We start from the raw sequence: 7,045 nt of genomic DNA on the forward strand, positions 1-7,045 counted from the left end.
ACTCAGGTTACGATGTTCTCCCAGATTTTGAAAGCTTTTCCACACAGTCTAATGAGGAACTTTGAGGCATGACTCATCAGTATTAAATCAAAAATAAATGTGCTGTTTTCAGATATTTCCTTCAGGGTTGGCCGAAATCATTTTACCATGTAACAGTTTATGGGGGAAAGCAAGAAAGCTTGACTTACGTACAGCGCTGCCACCAGAGTAAACAGTGCCTCAAACCAAGGAAATTTAAAGCACATGCCTTACTGTCAGGTTTAACTTGCTTTACAAACCTGAACAGCCATTCCTGTTATAAAAATCCATTTCTGATTTGGTAACTAACATTTAATCATAAAGATGAAATAAATATATTTGTGCATGTAAACATATGGTAATTATAATTTTTGTCAAAGAACTCAACTTTCCAATGTCCCGTATGGGAAATCATTGAGGAAGTGATGATCATGACAGAGAACCATCATAGAGAAATGTTAACAAAGCAGTATCAGTAAAGAACTAAGACACATGCTACTTTCTAGACTAGAGATACACATATATGAACCTGAAATATAAGGTCATATTGTTTTGTCAACATATTTGCTCTTTCTACATATCTTATATACTGCCCTCCTAACTTATACTGTACAAATCTTTGGCTGAATACAGACTTGGAGTCAAATCTTAAATCTGCCACTTGCTAAAAGGCATGTTCTCTCGCAGGAACGTTTTGAAGATGGCGTCTGGCATTCTTGGAACTCCTGCCACCCAATCTCTTGGTTCTGACTTTATCCTATCAGGGTGCTATCAAGTTGAATGGCTGTTGGTGGTATAATTGTTTGTCTTTGGCCATTAGGCTGCAAGCTGTGTAAGGGCAGGAACCTGTCTATCTTGCGCAACACCATGTCCTCAACATCTGTATAATCCCTGGCTCTTTCTAGCCACTTGTTGAATGAATTAATGGATGAATGAGTGACATATAGCTTTGCTTCTCAGCCTTTTCATTCCTTTCAAGCCCACTTAAAATCATCTTTACATGATTTTTTTTCTATACTGACATTTCCACTGTATTTTATTGTTCCAAATTACTTGGAGCTCGTTATTGGATTATTGATTTGGACCCTTGGTCCTATCCATGTTAGTCATCCTACTTGAGTAGGAAAATCAGGTTTTATAAACTTATTTCCTATTAACCTTGAAAATAAGGGGCAGAGCATTTAAAATGACATGCAAAAAAAAAAAAATCATTTCACTAGCAAGTCAGGAAAAGAAACTGAAAAAAAGATAGTATTTTACTCCCGGACATTTTCAAAGTTCTTCTTCTTGAATTTTATGTCAATCTTCAGTGTTGCTGAGGATGTGAAGAAATAACACCTTGATCCACCCTGGACGGAGTCCATGAGTGTGATAATTATGGTAAGCAACTCTGATCTCTACTAAAAGCCTTCCCAACGTTCACCCTCTTTACCCAGCAATGTCACTTCCTTGACTTATCCTAAGAAAATAATCAGAGATGCACCAAAGACTTCTGTGTGGGGATGTTATATGTAAGAGTGTTAATTGAAAATAAAGTAAAAGTATAATAACGTGGGGGGGGGTTGACTTAGTACAATGGAATGCCAGGCATTTATCAAAATTCATGTTACAGAGGGATAATTATACCTGAAAATTATCAAAGAGATAAAAAAATCACAAAGAAACATGTAAAGTGAAAATTACCCCAATTATAAATATATATTTGTATAGAAATGTACATATTTAAAATAATATATTTATATTTTATTCATTATTCACACATATGTATATAAGAAGACTAGAATAAAATATACTATAAGTTAGATTTTGTGAGGTTATGCTGCAGTAACAAATAATCCTAAAATTTAGTGGTGTAACAATAAAGGTGGGACTTCCCTGGTGGTCCAGTGGTTAAGACTTAGCCTTCCAATGCAGGGGGTGCAGGTTCGATGACTGGTCAGGGAGCTAATATCCCACATGCCTCGCAGCCAAAAAACCAAAACATAAAACAGAAGCAATATTGTAACAAATTCAATAAAGACTAAAAGAAAGGTCCACATTAAAAAAAAAAAATTTTTTTTTTTTAAACAGTAAAGGTTAAATTTCATGCCAGCAGAGAGTCAGTATAGCTCTCCTTCATGTGTCCTCTTTGTCCTACTATTTATTCTTAAAGAACATCCCTTCTTTAGTACTTTGTTTTTCTCATGGCAGAGAGAAAAGGGCCAAGGAGAAACCATGTGATGATTTTAAAGATTGTACCTAGAAGTAGCTCATATTTCATCGGCCAAAGCAAGCCCTAGGGACAAGACTGGCTTCACTGAGGCCAGAGGAATAATCTCTCTCAGAGAAGACCCTGCACATCACATGGGAAAGCAGTGAACGTTAGAAAAAAAAATATAATTTACCACAATAACCATTGTCTCCTGGTGGTGATAATAGGGCTAATTTTTGTTTTCTTCTTCATACTCCTATATATGTTATTTTTTTTTCAAAAACGGACTCATGTGTTACTTTTAAAAGCAGAAAATAAGTCACACACAGAAAGAAATCTGTTGTATCACACCACGTGGGTTCACCTCCCACTTCACTGCCTCCTGATTGAGTTATACACCGTCATCTGTGGTCAAGTGAGTTCTGATGTATTATTGGCCATGGGTGTTGATCTGGTTGGTCTGCCATTCTTTCTCAATGAGTCATATGTAGACTTCCTTTCAACACTTTATGGCCCTATAAAATATATCTATAAACAATATCAATTACATTACTGAAGAGTGACTATTGGTATGGTATGTAACCCAGTGGTTCTCAGCCAGAAACAATTCTGCCCCCCAGACGATATTTGGCAATGTCAGAAGACATTTTTGGTTGCCACAACTTGGTGGGGTCAGGGGGAGGGTGGTCTTCTGGCATCTAGTGGGTAGTGGCGAGGGATGTTGCTAAGGGAAGTCCCCTTCACCCCCCCAAAAAAATTATCTGGCTCAAAATGTTAATAAGTACCAAGATTGAGAAACCTTGTGATCCCATGATTCATACTTAAAGGGAGGACTGGGAACCCTGCAAGTGCTTTGAGATGTAAGTCTTACAGCTCAGGCTTCAGACATGGATGGTGGTTTCTTATGGGTTGACAATCACATAAATGTAACCTAAGATTGATGATAGTGCTGTGAATCAGGTTTATTGACCAATCAACATACACATTCATGTATCTTACCATCAGAACTTACGGTCTAAATTAATATTTACAATAATTTAGAAATAATGTCTGGGTGATGACTGTGAGCCAGAGTCTTGGGAGAAATTGTTCTGGTATTTTGCACAGGAAATTGTTGCTGACTTGAGGAGGAGTATTTGGAAAAAAAGCAAGGAATGTTCTGACGGTTTGTCAGTCATGAGTAACTTCAACTCCTACAGTTATTACCATCATTTGTGTACATGTCTGTCACTTTACCTTCATCTGTTATGTATTTGGGAGATGAAGGAGAACAAGAGTGACATCACCACAATATTCAGACATATCTTGTAATACTTGTCTTAACACATTCTGTTGTCAAGGGTTATTAATTGACTACAATCTTTTTTTTTGGGGGGGTGAGATTTAAAAAACTGTTTATTGCTCTGTGACTTCATCTGGAAGCTGTTAACAAGACCCATGACAGCCAAGGGCCAGGTGTGCATCTAGATCAGCTAGATTCATGTGTCTACCTCCTGATCCATATAAACCTGGCACTCAGGGGCCCTGCGCAGTCAAATGCAGGCTTCCTGGCAAATTGGCTAAATCCCAACAAGGAGAAATGACGCTGCAGATCATTTCCACCTCCCCAAATCCCATGTCCTAGATAATAAAGGAAAACGCCACAGGTACTGGTCCAAAATAAAACCGGCCCCGGTCCCTTATGTCTGACAGAGGAGCCAGGAGCACCGAGGCTCTGCAGAAGCCAGGAACCCAGCACCAGAAGGCACCCGCCCCTCCCTCACTGTTCAGTGACCTCCCCAAAGGAGTCCCCAGCCCCAAGGGTGCACTCCGGCCACACTGCAGGAAGACCAAGGCAGGGAGCCCAGGGTTTCCAATCGGAGCTGTAGTTGGTCCTGCTGGGTATGGCGGAGCTCCAGCAACTGTGGCCCTCACAGACTCTCCTGGAAGACCCGGTGCAGGCTCTGGGCCAGGACGTCAGTCTCCTCATAGCCCTCACAGCTTTGCTGCCAGCTCTCTGGCACCTGTTCCATGCCATAGTAGGCACCAGCAGTGGCCCCGGCCATGGTAGCAATGGTGTCTGTGTCCCCACCAAGTAAGATGGAATAGATGAGAGTCCTCTGGAGGCAGAGGGGATCTCGGGGTCAGGCTCCATGCAGCACAGGAAGCAATAGATGGCGGTGGGCACAGATTCAAAGACAGTGATGCCACTCCCTAGCTTGGACACCACCTCCTCTCTGGTCACTGCGTTCTGCTCTAGAAGCTCCCCAATCTTCTTCAGTTGGCTGGAGTACGAGCTCCTCCATGCCCAACTCCCGGGCACCTGACACTTCTTGGGTGTCACTGTCCAGCTCCTCCATACGGGCCAGGAGTTGTTGAAGGAAGTGCTCACTGGACGACTCACCCTGCAAAGCCAGGTGCGCAGCCAGGGCCTGCAGGATGGCACCCTTGTAACCCAGGGAGGAGGCGTGTGTCAGCTGGGCCGAGAGCCGGGCAAACTTCTGCACATCCTGGACGCTGTTATAGGCCGGGGAGATGCCGGTCTCCCGCATGGCGCCGCCGTTGCCGTTGGAGCCTTTGCCATTAAACTGGGCCGGGATGGCTCAAAGCCATCACGGCACTCGGGGCTCAGGAGCTTCCTGAAGACGGTGATCACTCCAGCACCATAACCCCGTCAGGGTCTTTCTTGTACTCCTGAGCAAACCGGTGAGCCGTGTCCACCTCGTCGAAGGCCCCCTTGGCCAGCAGAGACTGCACCAGCGCCCCGGCCCCGGCCGGCCGTGTCGTCGGTGTAGCAGAGTGCTTCTGGCCGCGCGCTCCCCGACGAGCCGGGGTCCGGCTCCAGATCCTGGACCTGACGCGAGACTGAAGTCAGGTCGGCGGTGTCGCGCGTCTCGTCGACGGCGCCCACGCCCACGCAGTCCCCGAGCAGCGCGCCCGCCAGGCAGCCTCGGAAGCGGCAGAGGGAGCGGGCCGCCGCCGTCATCACCGCCGCCGCCGCCATCCGCGAGGACCGGCCCCCGTTTGACTACAATCTTGATTCTAAATTTAAAACAAATGTTACACGAAGGTCTCAATTTAAGAGATGATTTTAATAAAAGGTTTCACGTATAAAATTATTTTTAAATAATTAAGATACGACCTGTGCTGTCTTTACTTCATCTTGCCACATCTGTCCCTATTCCTTATCCTAGAAATTTCATCCCACCAAAACTCAGAGCCTTCTTTTCGTCATCTGCCTTATGCTACACTTCCAAATCCTCACAAAACAGTCACTCCTTCCTCCCTAGTATGTGTATCAGCACTGCCGTCCCTGCAACACCTCCCATCACATCACAGTGTTTAAGCTTGCCTTTTAACTAAATGATGGGCTTCTAAAAAAAAAGCGAAGAGAGACTGCTTACATCTATCTTTGTAACCAAGAGATTTACATAATGTCCAGTTCATGGCAGGTGTCAATCAACAGTAATGTGTTAATGAATCCCCCCAGTGACCAGGTTTAATTATAGAGAGGGAAGAATATATTAGGGCTATTTTTATATTAAGGGATGAATGACTAGCTTTTCAAAAGAGCACATAGGCTGACTCAAAGGAATGACTATTTGGTGGTGACATTGTGCTAGGGAGACAGTAGAATAGAAGAGATATTTTGAGGCAAGAGAGGCTTCCTAGGTTCCTCAATTCATTACTCAACGGCAATGACCTACTCCAACATGACGAGGTCCTGCTATGCTCTAAAGAAAGAAAGTACATCTAGGACATTGTCCTTGACGATGTGAGTTCTTCAAACTGAAAAATATTTTTCTTAAAATTATTGCTGATGAAATTCTAACACATATTGCAATCACATGGCTGAAAAAGTATTTGACCACATGTTAACAATACCAGTTTGATTTAAGAAATTATTATTGATACTTTTAGCATACACCTGTAGCTATAGAACCTAACTACCAAACATAGGGTGAGAATTCTTCTAAATTTCAGTTTATTAAGTTATAGTTTTTAAAATACTATAAAATATTGATTGTCCCTTGTATTTTTTTTCAGGTCCAACATTCATTTAACTTCCAAAAAATACATATTCTGCCAATAATTTCTATCTTTGTCCCTTGTTGCTCTTAGATCTTAATGGCTACACTGTATACTTGGAGTTCTTGGTAGTATTCGATTTAGTGTTTAATTATACTCTTCCTTCCATTGATCACTAATACTTTCTTATATATGCCGTACCTCCCAATGAAAGTTCCTTGAAAGAGGGGTTGAGTTGCAGACAGCCATTCTTTTTTTTTTTTTATGGTACGCAGGCCTCTCACTGTTGTGGCCTCTCCCGTTGCGGAGCACAGGCTCTGGACGCGCAGGCTCAGCGGCCATGGCTCACGGGCCCAGCCGCTCCACGGCATGTGGGATCTTCCCTGACCGGGGCACGAACCCGTGTCCCCTGCAGCGGCAGGCGGACTCTCAACCACTGCACCACCAGGGAAGCCCCCCAGACAGCCATTCTTAATTTAAAAATGGGTTGTATTCCCAAAGTCATACATGTTTTCAACCTATATTTATTGATCACCTATTCCCATGCCAGCCTCTGTGTTAAATATAGGGAATAAACACAGCCTACTCAATTGGAAGTTGATTTTTTTTTTTAATTTAGAATGCATTATTCCACAGAAGCGGTACTTTTAAAGGAGGTTAGCTTCCCAGATGAACCCAACAAATCAATTTATATACCATATAGTTCTATTACTTTTATTCTTTGTTCCCCGTTCCCAATCCTATACTGTAAAAGTACTAACTTCCCAGTACTAACTTCATGCTCTCCAATAAGAATAAAATTTAAGTTGTGGCACACAAAAATATTTT

At 42.7% G+C, this 7,045-nt stretch overlaps 1 pseudogene; it reads right to left on the reverse strand.

Moving 5' to 3' along the window:
* Positions 1 to 1,769: 1,769 nt before the first annotated feature.
* Positions 1,770 to 6,481, reverse strand: LOC132530917 (ADP-ribosylhydrolase ARH3-like; annotated as a pseudogene).
* Between the last annotated feature and the right edge of the window lie 564 nt (positions 6,482 to 7,045).

The sequence above is a fragment of the Lagenorhynchus albirostris genome, chromosome 12 (genome assembly GCF_949774975.1).
Source record: "Lagenorhynchus albirostris chromosome 12, mLagAlb1.1, whole genome shotgun sequence".
Classification (NCBI taxonomy): Eukaryota; Metazoa; Chordata; class Mammalia; order Artiodactyla; family Delphinidae; genus Lagenorhynchus; species Lagenorhynchus albirostris.